Raw genomic sequence first — 12,652 nt, 5'->3', positions numbered from 1 at the left:
TTAGAATCCTAACACTCCTTTCTACCCTTTTAGACATTTAAACCTTCACCCCTTTCAGACCTTTTCTTACCCATGAGACCCCATTTGACCTATAGACCCTTTATGGAAGTTTTAAGACCCTTTAGATTCCTTTAGACAATTCCAATCCTTTAAACCTTAAATTATACCCTTTAGACACCTTCAAGACCCTTTTGACCATGTTGACTCTTTAGATTAGACCCATTTCGACCTTTTCAGACCTTTCAACCTTCACACCACACCTTTCGACCTTCAGAGTCAGATCATTTAACCTTTCGATCTTTTCAGACCTTTGACCTTTACAACGATACTACTTAGACCTTTCATTTGCAATCAAATGCCTTTCATTTAGTACATCCTTCCATTTATTTGCCATTCAAAATACACCACAGAAAACAAGTCCCGGTGAGAATCTGCAATCTCTGATCATGCGTGTATTTATGTATTCATTTATTTATATATTTAGTTAGTTGGTTTTTTTAATGTAAAATCTAAAGAATGTAAAATGAAGTTGCGGTTGGGGGCTGTGTCACCCATGAAGACTTGCATCCTTGTTCATAGTACGACAGACTTACCTTGGCTGTTTATTCCGAGTTTTTCACCTGGCAGTGGGCCTGATGTAAACGTGCGCCCTGCCACCGGAGAGGCACTACAAATCCCTGGTGTCGCTCATGACAAGCCGCACACCGCCTGGTTTGTTTGGATACAGGCTGAGGCATGTTTGGACCACACCATTCTGACACTGCTTGACAACAACACAATATAAACGCCGACATTCGTCTTCGAGGCAACCTCGCCGGCTCGGCCGCAAGCATCGCAGTGGGAGCACTTGTTCCACCTTCTCTTCATCTTCTCAAACAAGTATATACGGCCCAGTGCAAGGAAACTCAGATACAGGTGGAGTCCATTTGGCGGATTATACCCTCCAACATGCAAATATGCAAGGTAATGGCATTTACTTCTTCTGTGAGATCTTCCAAACTCGAAAACGTAAATGCAGATGTCACAGCTGGTCATCCATCCTCACGGGAAAGACTTCACCCTCAGAGTTTTTGGCAGATTCGACATCATATAGGAAGATCAATCCATAGGCTGACAGATCAGGTGTGAGCACACTATTAACTCAACTATCCTGAAGTTTCTTAGCCTAAAACTCGAGGTCTTTCATGGATATGAGCCTGGTGTTGGCTTAGCGGTTAGGGTGCCGGCTTGGGATCCTAGGATCCTGGGTTCGAATCCCGGTCGATCGCTGAATTAACGCCAGGGGGGTTGACTCAGCCTGTCATCCTTCCAAGGTCGGCAAATTAAATACCAGCTTGCTGGTAATTCCATGCATGTCGCAAAAGGTGACTAACAAAATTGGTGGCAGGAAGGGGATCCAGTCCATAAAACATTGCTTCAAAAAGGGGACCATGGTGCCCAAAAAAAGGCCAACCCCCGCTCTGTGGGGAAAAATGGCCTCCAAAGGCATTTCTCTTCATGGATATCTCTGATCCATATACTAACTGAACTCAACTTTCCCCATCCCCCAAAATCTTAGAGGAGATCGGATACATTCAAGGACGTATTCTTTGCTCGCTGCTTTCTTGAACTTGAACACTAGCTTTCTTCAACTGAGTCAAAAAACTTGTTGATATGATTTGTTTTGATTGGTTAAGCTCATGCATGTAAATAAAACCTGTAATCCAAACAATCTTTACATTAATTCACCAAATGTCCGTCCATCTGTTCCCAGGTACCGCAGAAACGGCTGAACCGATCGCAACGAAATTTTGGGTGGGTAATCCTGGGACCCCCTGGAGTAAAACAGGCTATATTGTTTTTCCAATTTCAGCTTTGGTCTCCAGGTTTTTCAGGTTTGGACTCGCGCCTAACGTTATTGTCTCAGGTACCGCAAAAACGGCTGCGCCGATCGCAATGATACACCTCCATGCCGGTGGGATTCCCACGGGTGACCTCACTGGTCTCTTCCATGCGACCCTTGGTTTTTGAGCGGCATGCAAAGAGTTTCATTTGATAAATCCACCAACATTGTTTGAACCTTGTATGGAAATTATATTTTGCATTGCTACCTTTACCTTATAGTTTGCAAGAGACTGACGCAGTGAAAGAGAAACCCCAAGTTTACTTTTCAAACCGGTTCAAATAATTTTATCTGTATTAAGAAACATGTCGTTATTTTACGGAGAAGATGGAGGCGTTATGATGTATTCATAAGTAACATCCAGTGGCATGTGTACCTCGTGACATCATGTATGTACTCACACTTGTCTCGTCCATACATTGTTAGTAATTGCATAAAGAACGACTATTTTCCCACATCTTTCCATTAAAAAAGAGTAAAAAGTATGCGTAAAATCAGGAAGATGTAGGAAACAAACGCTTGTTGTGCAGCCATCTCAACCAATGGCTAAGTGTTCTGTCTCCAGTAAGGTGATGATTATGATTGATGATGTGGCCAACGGTGCAGTGAAACTTAGATTGATACGTTGGTTGACCAGGCTCGGATACAACGGTGATACATTATTGTTATTCACAGTATACAGAGCGTCTGGATCAATCGCATGAGATCTTGCCTGCAGCCAGCACCTCGTGGTCTATACGCCTCAGCCTATACGGTCTATACGAGGCACCTCAGCACCTCTTGGTCCATACGGCTGGATTAATGATGTCCAACGTAGCTGTACGTCGCAACTGACCAGCAAATGCCATATAATGTGCGCAAACATGAACACGTCTCGGAAAACGAAAAGGGTCAGCACTGGTGACTGGAGAGAGTCTGAAGAAGCCTTATTACCTTCGGCACCAAAGGTGGATGGAGGTTATGTTTTCACCCCTGTCTGGTTGTCTGTCCGTTCGTCTATGAACAAAATATCTCAAAACGTCGTGGCCGGATTCAGACGAAATTTGGCAGCAATGTAGCGTATGTGACAAGGACGAAATGATTCGATTTTGGTGAAGATCCGGATAGGAGAAATTTAAAAGTGATTCTTCACCATTGGGAGATCGGGACAAAAACGATACATAGCAGGATATCTCAAAAAGATGTGGACGGAGTTGGACGAAACTTGTTGGACAGATTGGGTGTGATAAGGAAGAATCGATTTGATTTTGATGAAGATTCGGAATCCGGCTAGTATAATTTTTTAAGTGATTCTTCACCATCGAGTGATATGGCCAACCAGGTGGAGGTATGCTCTCGACTGTGTGCCGTTCTAGTTCCAAAAAGAGAGGCTGTTAAGGACCATCACGGATGGCTTGTGTCGTCTCGAGAGGCTAATTGGCTCCTTCCCTTGTTCCCCTCACCATCCGCCTGTTTACGGGCCATCCTGGCACACGGCCGTGACCCTAATAATGGGGTGATGTTGCTAGCCTTGTAGGCCATACATCACCGTGATTGGCTCGAAGAATCTTCCTGGGGCTCATCGTGAGTTTTGTCGCCGCACGTAATAAATCAATGTCAGCCTTGGCGAGGCGGCTACGGCCGGGGCTCCTGCATAATTACCAGCCATGGAGCATGTGACGTCGATTCGACATGTTCGGCCTGTGATGCACTGCCATCGTCTTTTAATTCGATTCCATTATCCGGTTCCAACATCTTGGTGCCATTTGTGTGTGTACACGTTTGAGGTGACGATTGCTCTGTGTGTACTTTTGTGCTCAGCGCAAATCATGCAACTGGAAAATCACAGACGATGAAGAGAAAGGCTTCGAAAAGAATTGTTTTATACTTGGTTTGAGACACTTGATGATTACAATGACAAGTCTGTATGAAACTAAGAAAGGAATAGTTTGCGAAGGAGCAAGACAGGACTACCCTGTGGCACATTCAGGAAGGACTAGTCTGTGGGGGAGAAAGAAAGGACTAGTCTGCAGGGAATTGAGGAAGGACTAGTCTGCGGGTGAGCAAGAAAGGACTAGTCTGTAGCACATTCAGCGAGTAGTATTCGGCGGGGGAGCAAGAAAGGACTATTCTGCAGGGAATTGAGGCAGGACTAGTCTGCGGGTGAGCAAGAAAGGACTATTCTGCAGGGGAGTAAGAAAGGACTAGTCTATAGGGAACGAAGAAAGGACTAGTCTATAGGGAACGAAGAAAGGACTAGTCTATAGGGAACGAAGAAAGGACTAGTCTATAGGGAACGAAGAAAGGACTAGTCTGTGGGGAACTAAGAAAGGACTAGTGTGCAGGGGAGTAAGAAAGGACTAGTCTGTAGGGAACTATGAAAGGACTAGTCTGCAGGGGAGTAAGAAAGGACTAGTCTATAGGGAACGAAGAAAGGACTAGTCTATAGGGAATGTAGAAAGGACTAGTCTGCAGGGGAGTATAAAAGGACTAGTCTATAGGGAATGAAGAAAGGACTAGTCTGTAGAGAAGTAAGAAAGGACTAGTCTGCAGGGGAGTAAGAAAGGACTAGTCTATAGGGAACGAAGAAAGGACTAGTCTATAGGGAATGTAGAAAGGACTAGTCTGCAGGGGAGTATAAAAGGACTAGTCTATAGGGAATGAAGAAAGGACTAGTCTGTAGAGAAGTAAGAAAGGACTAGTCTGCACGGGAGTAAGAAAGGACTAGTCGAAAGCGAATGAAGAAAGGACTAGTCTGTAGCACATTCAGCGAGTAGTATTCGGCGGGGGAGCAAGAAAGGACTATTCTGCAGGGGAGTAAGAAAGGACTAGTCTACAGGGAACGAAGAAAGGACTAGTCTATAGGGAACGAAGAAAGGACTAGTCTATAGGGAACGAAGAAAGGACTAGTCTGTGGGGAACTAAGAAAGGACTAGTGTGCAGGGGAGTAAGAAATGACTAGTCTGTAGGGAACTATGAAAGGACTAGTCTGCAGGGGAGTAAGAAAGGACTAGTCTATAGGGAACGAAGAAAGGACTAGTCTGTAGAGAACTAAGAAAGGACTAGTCTGCAGGGGAGTAAGAAAGGACTAGTCTACAGGGAACGAAGAAAGGACTAGTCTATAGGGAACGAAGAAAGGACTAGTCTATAGGGAACGAAGAAAGGACTAGTCTGTGGGGAACTAAGAAAGGACTAGTGTGCAGGGGAGTAAGAAAGGACTAGTCTGTAGTGAACTATGAAAGGACTAGTCTGCAGGGGAGTAAGAAAGGACTAGTCTATAGGGAACGAAGAAAGGACTAGTCTGTAGAGAACTAAGAAAGGACTAGTCTGCAGGGGAGTAAGAAAGGACTAGTCTATAGGGAATGAAGAAAGGACTAGTCTGCAAGGGTGTAAAAAAAGGACTAGTCTGTAGGGAATGTAGAAAGGACTAGTCTGCAGGGGAGTAAGAAAGGACTAGTCTATAGGGAACGAAGAAAGGACTAGTCTATAGGGAATGTAGAAAGGACTAGTCTGCAGGGGAGTATAAAAGGACTAGTCCATAGGGAATGAAGAAAGGACTAGTCTGTAGAGAACTAAGAAAGGACTAGTCTGCAGGGGAGTAAGAAGGACTAGTCTATAGGGAATGAAGAAAGGACTAGTCTATAGGGAATGTAGAAAGGACTAGTCTGCAGGGGAGTATAAAAGGACTAGTCTATAGGGAATGAAGAAAGGACTAGTCTGCAAGGGTGTAAAAAAAGGACTAGTCTGTAGGGAACGAAGAAAGATCTAATCTGCAGGGTACGAAGGTAGGAGATGTGATGCACATACATAAATGCAGCTGCGATTTCGAAGGAAAACTGATGGAGTAGTGTGTGCTTGGGCTGCGTCTAGACGTTGCACCCACGAATATTGCTGCTCACTGTGATGAACAAGCCATTCTTAATAATTATATTGCACCTCAGAGGACAGATATAAACTAGTACTTCATATTCCTGCTCAAAAATGCTTTACCACAGCTGGTTTGAATTGTCATCAAACACCCCAAACAGATATAATTTAACAAAGTGAGGTTCATTGAGGCTGTGCAGATTTCTGACAATTCCAAATGTGGGTGCAAAATCAATATAATGACTGCATTCGTGCTGAGAGTTATAAAGTCCTGCAATGTCGACTGGAAACGCGAAAAAAATTCTATTATCAAGCCCTGCTCACAAATCTCCCGGCTTCCTTCCTTGCGCATTATTTGGCTGTCACCTCGCAGGGGCAGCCATTACTGCTTCCTACAAAGGTTTTCAATGCCTGGAACCAGGCTGGTGAGAGTGTTAAACTGAGATAGACTGGCTTATTTAAAGTTTTTACTTGCGTTTTGGTATATGTGTAGATAGAGTAGTAAAGTTAAAGTAAAGCGATGCAGTATAAATTGCCCAAATGTGTATTGAATACCAAAAGCTTGCAATATTGCAGCAAGTTTCACTCGGAGGCATAAGAAGATATCCGCATTGAAAATATCAAATATTTGAAAATTGATTCTCTTTCAAGCATTCATTCTTTCTTGCTTCTGCAGACAATTTCTGGTGCTTTGCTGAGTTCTTCATTCCAGCACTTTTACTCATTGGTGTTCTTCGGATATTACACCCGAAGGCCTTTCCCTAACATAGCTAACTTTGCTGTTGGAGACTTTAAGCCTTTGGCCCAGTTGCATAAAGCTCCCTTAACCTCAAGGAAATATTTACCTTATTTTTTACCGCTGTATTTCCTTACTAAGGATTTCCTTGAAGTTAAGGAAATCCTTAGGAACTGTTGCTATGCCAGGAAACCAATCAGATTACAGATAGGAAGAGGTGTCCGAAAGCCAAAACATGTCATGAACGCATAATTTAAAATGACAATTGTTATATGTTGCGTGGGGACCATGTGCTTGCGGATGAAAGGGAATAAACCCAGGCTTCAAAAAATTATAGTTCTTACATGAGCCTCGATCTTGTATACAAAAAAAAAAAAAATTTTGATTCTTGTATAAAATCAATTTGATTCTCATTGAGCATTTTATTACTTCCGCCACCGAAGGTGGGTGAAGTTCATGGTCGGGTTGCATAAAGCATCCTTAAGGGAAAATTTGAGGATTTCCTTAACCTTTCCCTTAAGAACATCCTTAAGTTGAGGATAGTTGCATATACAAATGATCCATACATTTTTCCTTAAAACATTCCTTAAAGTTAAGGGAGCATCCCCCCTGTCCTTAAACACAAACCTTTGAGTTTCCAAAAGGCGATCTTCATGGAAATTGATCTCGAAGAGGACGATAATTATCGCAGCACGAACACAAAAAGTTGATGTAACAATACTTCCCCAGCTCTAGCGGGGAAAATGGCCTTAAAACGATCATTCCTTCATTCATTCATATTCACAGGATGGCTTAAGTATTTACTGGAGTAGAGAGACTTTTGTGTTCATCTAAATGAGTGCAAGGGGTATTTTAAATCACTGCTTTGGTAATTTCATGCAAAAAAACTTGAATCGAATTCGTCATTTTTTTAGGATGTTTTGTTTCTCCCCAACCCCTCACCTCTCCCCCAAATTAAAAATTGTTTGGGGATGTGGGGTCATTAATATTGAAATATACAATGTGCCAATTATATAGTATATATATACTATATACTGTATATATATATATTAGAGTGCATCAAAATATACATTTGTAACCTATTGTTCTGTTCAGGTGATAAAGTGTTCCAATTCATGTTGTTACAACATATGCAAAATCCACATTGTACAGTACACAATCCACATTCGCTGTGATTGGATGGCGACTGAGCTCTGATTCGACGAAGCGAGCGGCGGTGCGCCTGCGCCTGGGACGTCAAACTTGGAATCCTTGATTGTCTCAGGTTAGCATGGCTACCAAATAAACATTATGTTGAATGTTGAAATGGAAGTTGTGCATTATGCACAATGTGTTAGTGATGACAGTAATATTAAATTAGATAAAAATAGATGTAATTAAAATAAACAAAATTAAGGTAAAAACGTATGCTGGTTACACCCTAGCTGATGGCCGTTGCACCTCTAAATCACCATATATTGCAAAAATATTTTGCATATGTTGGTTGTAACAACATGAATTGGAACACTTTATCACCTGAACAGAACAATAGGTTACAAATGTATATTTTGATGCACTCTAATATATATATATATACTGTATATATATATATATATATATATATATATATATATATATATATATATATATATATATATATATATATATATATATACTGTATATATATATATATAGATATATATATATATATATATATATATATATATATATATATATATATATTATTACGGATCTCAGAGACGGCACTCCCATTAGCAAGGGGGGGTTAATCCCCTTGGCCTGTTAAGCTGGCCGTCTCTAGTCCTGGTACTTGTAACGCTCCTCCGCGGGGTGAGATTGGTCAGGGTTATTGGTCCAGGTGTTCTCCCGGATACTTTTACCAATCCCTCCGCAAAGCAGGGAGACAAGTACCGCTCGAACCACGGACAAGATGATATTTGCCGAGCGGTTTAGCAATCCGCGATTCGAGCCCTTAGCAATTGACTAACCCGATTTAAAGCAGTTGGCCAAATCGCGCCACAGGTACTCAATTGGAGACAGGACAAAAGCGATCGGGGGAAAGAAGAAACCAAAGGTAAGAAATAACAGACATTTATTAATTATGTACACCAAAACCAAAGGAAGAGGAAACGAAAGTAATATACAGAACGAAGAAGAAGAAGAAGATACACAAGGCAGCCTTAAACAGTCTTATATTACACCCCAGGACAAACAGACTTACACGAAAGGGGAATAGCAGGCAGGAATGACTGGAAAAGGGAGAAGGTCCAGGTGGGACAGCAGGGCTGGAAGGTTCGGGCAGAGGCACAGCATTGAGGTCCGCTCCAGGTCCATGCTCCGGGCTGGAAGTGAACAGCCAGCGGCAGCTTCTGGTCTCGTATCTCACACGGTCGGACAATGCGAATGAAGCACGGAATTGTCGCCGTCAAACGGACCCACTCTCCTCCTTACAATGCTCCGTATCCTCGTCGGGCACCTTACTCATCTGCCGGATCAAGTCTTCTTCCTCAACTGCTCATGAACCTTCTCACTTAACTCCCTCACTCCTCTCACCCGACTGTTCAAGCAGTCCCTCGGAGCTGCTTTTATTGTCCGTGTCAAAATCAAGCCGCCGGCTCTGTTGACATGCCTACCGGTTGGCTCACCTCAGCGCTGGTTGGTCGGTAAGGGCTTGCTGACTCCACCTCTGCTGACGAGTTGACGTGCCACACCTTGTTCTTGTGGCCCCGCCCCCCTTCTTCCTCGGCTTCAGACCGCGTGGCTTATGGCGGCGTGGTGCTAGAAAAACAGCCCAATGCAACGGCGGCGAATGCTGCTGGCAAACGAAGTACCACAATTTGGAGAGGGAGGGCAAAATGGACGGAATGGTGCCTATCTTATTTGATTAATGCAACGCAGATTCAACTATTGGGAACAGATCCTTAACTGAAACACATAATAATGAAAGTAACTACGGAGAGGTCCTATGGTTCGCTACGTGTTGTACATGGACGAACTAGGGTGCGATCTTTAACAAAGCCAATTGATGGGGATATTTACAGGGGGTCATTTATAAGGGAAACATTTACTAAAATTTACTAGTGAAGGTTCTAAAAACCGTAACAATATATATATATATATATGTATATATATATATATATATATATATATATATATATATGTATATATGTACATACACAGTGCATTCAGAAGAAAGTATTCAGACCCCTTCACTTTTTTCACATTTTGTTATGTTGCAGCTTTATGCTGAAATCGTTTAAATTCATTTTTTCCCTCATCAATCTACACTCAATACCCCATGATGACAAAGATAAAACAGGATTTTCGAATGTTTTGCAATTTTTAAAAAAAGAAAAAACTGAAATATCACATTTACATAAGTATTCATACCCTTTGCTATGACACTTGATATTTAGCTCAGGTGCCTCCCATTTCTCTTGATCATTTTTGAGATGTTTCTACACCTTGATTGGAGTCCACTTGTGGTAAATTCAATTGATTGGACATGATTTGGAAAGGCACACACCTGTCTATATAAGGTCTCACAGCTGACAATGCATATCAGAGCAAAAACCAAGCCATGAGGTCGAAGGAACTGCCTGCAGTGTGTGTCGAGGCACAGATCTGGGGAAGCCTACAAAAAAAATTCTGCTGCATTGAAGGTTCCCAAGAGCACAGTGGCCTCCATAATTCTTGAATGGAAGAAGTTTGGACAACCACTACTCTTCCTAGAGCTGGCCGCCCAGCCAATCTGAGCAATCGGGGGAGAAGGGCCTTGGTAATAGCGGTGCCCAAGAACCCGATGGTCACTCTGGTTGAGCTCCAGCGATCCTGTGTGGAAATGGGAGAAACTTCCAGAAGGACAACCATCACTGCAACACTCCACCGATCTGGGCTTTATGGCAGAGTGGCCAGACGGAAGCCTCTCCTCAGTGAAAGACACATGAAAGACCACAGAATCTTGTTTCTCACAGTCTGAGAGTCCTTTAGGTGCTTTTTTGCAAACTCCAAGCCGGCTTTCGTGTCTTTCACTGAGGAGAGGCTTCCGTCTAGCCACTTTCTGGCCAATATATATGTATATATATAATCTACAGCAATTGGACTGAAAATTGTATCTTTCTCAGATTGTGACTGCTGAGGTGATTTCGATTAGACCAGGCTTGATGGAGGATCACACCAAAGGAAGAGTGGATCCTGGAAGGGAAAATCCTTGTAAAATCATCAGTGAGAGAAATGGACCTGCTCTTCGTGTCCTTTCTTTTCCGAGTCAATGAAAGTTAATTGAAATCCTTTGCTATCTGGGCTGCTCGTTTTTGTTTACCTGAACAGGCAGTTCATTTGTAATATATTTAACCTTCCTAGCCTGACCATTTATAGAGGTAGCGAAAGGAAGATATATCTAGCCAAAACAAATAGGTGCTCTGTCTTTTGATCAGTGATGTTTCCAAAATGTGAGTTGACGTGGTTGAGATGCTGATGTGAATAGCCCAAGAGTTTTGGTTATATGTACAATGTAGCTGTGAAGCGGAGCAGGATTGCCGAGAGATATGCACATTCCTCTGACCTGTCTAGCCAGGTTTCAAATCTCAGTCGAGCTATAAATTTGTCATCCTGGTGCTTCCCAAGCAGCAAATCCTAGGATGAATGTTAAACTGGGTGTCATTGCTGCCAACGTTATATTCCATGGTGCACTTCACGAAGGGTAGGCGAGTTATCTCCGACACCCTCGCCAAGCTGCAACTTCTGGACTAACTAGCACTGGGGAGGCAACGGTAAACCATCCCGTGTAATCCTTGCTTTGAGGCTGCTTTGGCAGCACTGAGTCTGCTTTCAGGAAAAAGTACCAGATTCGATTAGATTTGGTTAGAAGATGGAAGAGGAAGGGCAAAATAAGAAGGAAGAGAAGAAGCACAAATGAAAAATGGAGAAAGGTAGAACTGAATTCTAAAAAAAAAAAAATCATTTCTTTATTCACTCACTGGATCGGCCTGGCATTCCTCATGAGCACCATACAGGATCTGCCTGACATTCCTCATGAGCACCATACTGGATCTGGGTGGCATTCCTCATGAGCACCATACAGGATCTGGGTGGCATTCCTCATGAGCACCATACAGGATCTGCCGGGCATTCCTCATGAGCACCATTCAGAATCTGTCTGGCATTCCTCATGAGCACCATACAGGATCTGGGTGGCATTCCTCATGAGCACCATACAGGATCTGGGTGGCATTCCTCATGAGCACCATACTGGATCTGCCTGACATTCCTCATGAGCACCATACTGGATCTGGGTGGCATTCCTCATGAGCACCATACAGGATCTGGGTGGCATTCCTCATGAGCACCATACAGGATCTGCCGGGCATTCCTCATGAGCACCATTCAGAATCTGTCTGGAATTCCTCATGAGCACCATACAGGATCTGGGTGGCATTCCTCATGAGCACCATACAGGATCTGGGTGGCATTCCTCATGAGCACCATACAGGATCTGCCGGGCATTCCTCATGAGCACCATACAGGATCTGCCGGGCATTCCTCATGAGCACCATTCAGCATCTGTCTGACATTCCTTATGAGCACCATACTGCATCTGTCTGACATTCCTCATGAGCACCATACAGCATCTGCCTGGCATTCTTCATGAGCACCATACAGCATCTGCCTGGCATTCTTCATGAGCACCATACAGGATCTGGGTGGCATTCCTCATGAGCACCATACAGGATCTGCCGGGCATTCCTCATGAGCACCATTCAGAATCTGTCTGGCATTCCTCATGAGCACCATACAGCATCTGTCTGACATTCCTCATGAGCACCATTCAGCATCTGTCTGACATTCCTTATGAGCACCATACTGCATCTGTCTGACATTCCTCATGAGCACCATACAGCATCTGCCTGGCATTCTTCATGAGCACCATACAGCATCTGCCTGGCATTCTTCATGAGCACCATACAGCATCTGCCTGGCATTCTTCATGAGCACCATACAGGATCTGGGTGGCATTCCTCATGAGCACCATACAGCATCTGCCTGGCATTCTTCATGAGCACCATTCAGCATCTGCCTGGCATTCCTCATGAACACCATACAGCATCTGCCTGGCATTCTTCATGAGCACCATACAGGATCTGGGTGGCATTCCTCATGGGCACCATACAGCATCTGTCTGGCATTCC

The 12,652-nt window shown here is 43.4% G+C and overlaps 1 long non-coding RNA gene across 1 annotated transcript in view; it reads left to right on the top strand.

Annotated features, from left to right (window-relative positions):
* Positions 1–833: 833 nt before the first annotated feature.
* LOC137430572 (uncharacterized) overlaps positions 834–12,652 on the top strand; it is a 185,561-nt gene continuing 173,742 nt past the window's right edge. Inside the window, exon 1 of the long non-coding RNA XR_010985101.2 lies at positions 834–963. This is a non-coding gene — a long non-coding RNA (uncharacterized LOC137430572). The remainder of the gene's footprint in view (positions 964–12,652) is intronic.

This window comes from Myxine glutinosa, chromosome 7, assembly GCF_964187855.1.
Source record: "Myxine glutinosa chromosome 7, kmMyxGlut1.1, whole genome shotgun sequence".
Taxonomy (NCBI): domain Eukaryota; kingdom Metazoa; phylum Chordata; class Myxini; order Myxiniformes; family Myxinidae; genus Myxine; species Myxine glutinosa.
The sequence above is the reverse complement of the archived record's forward strand: the minus strand, read 5'-3'. Positions and strand labels throughout refer to the sequence as shown.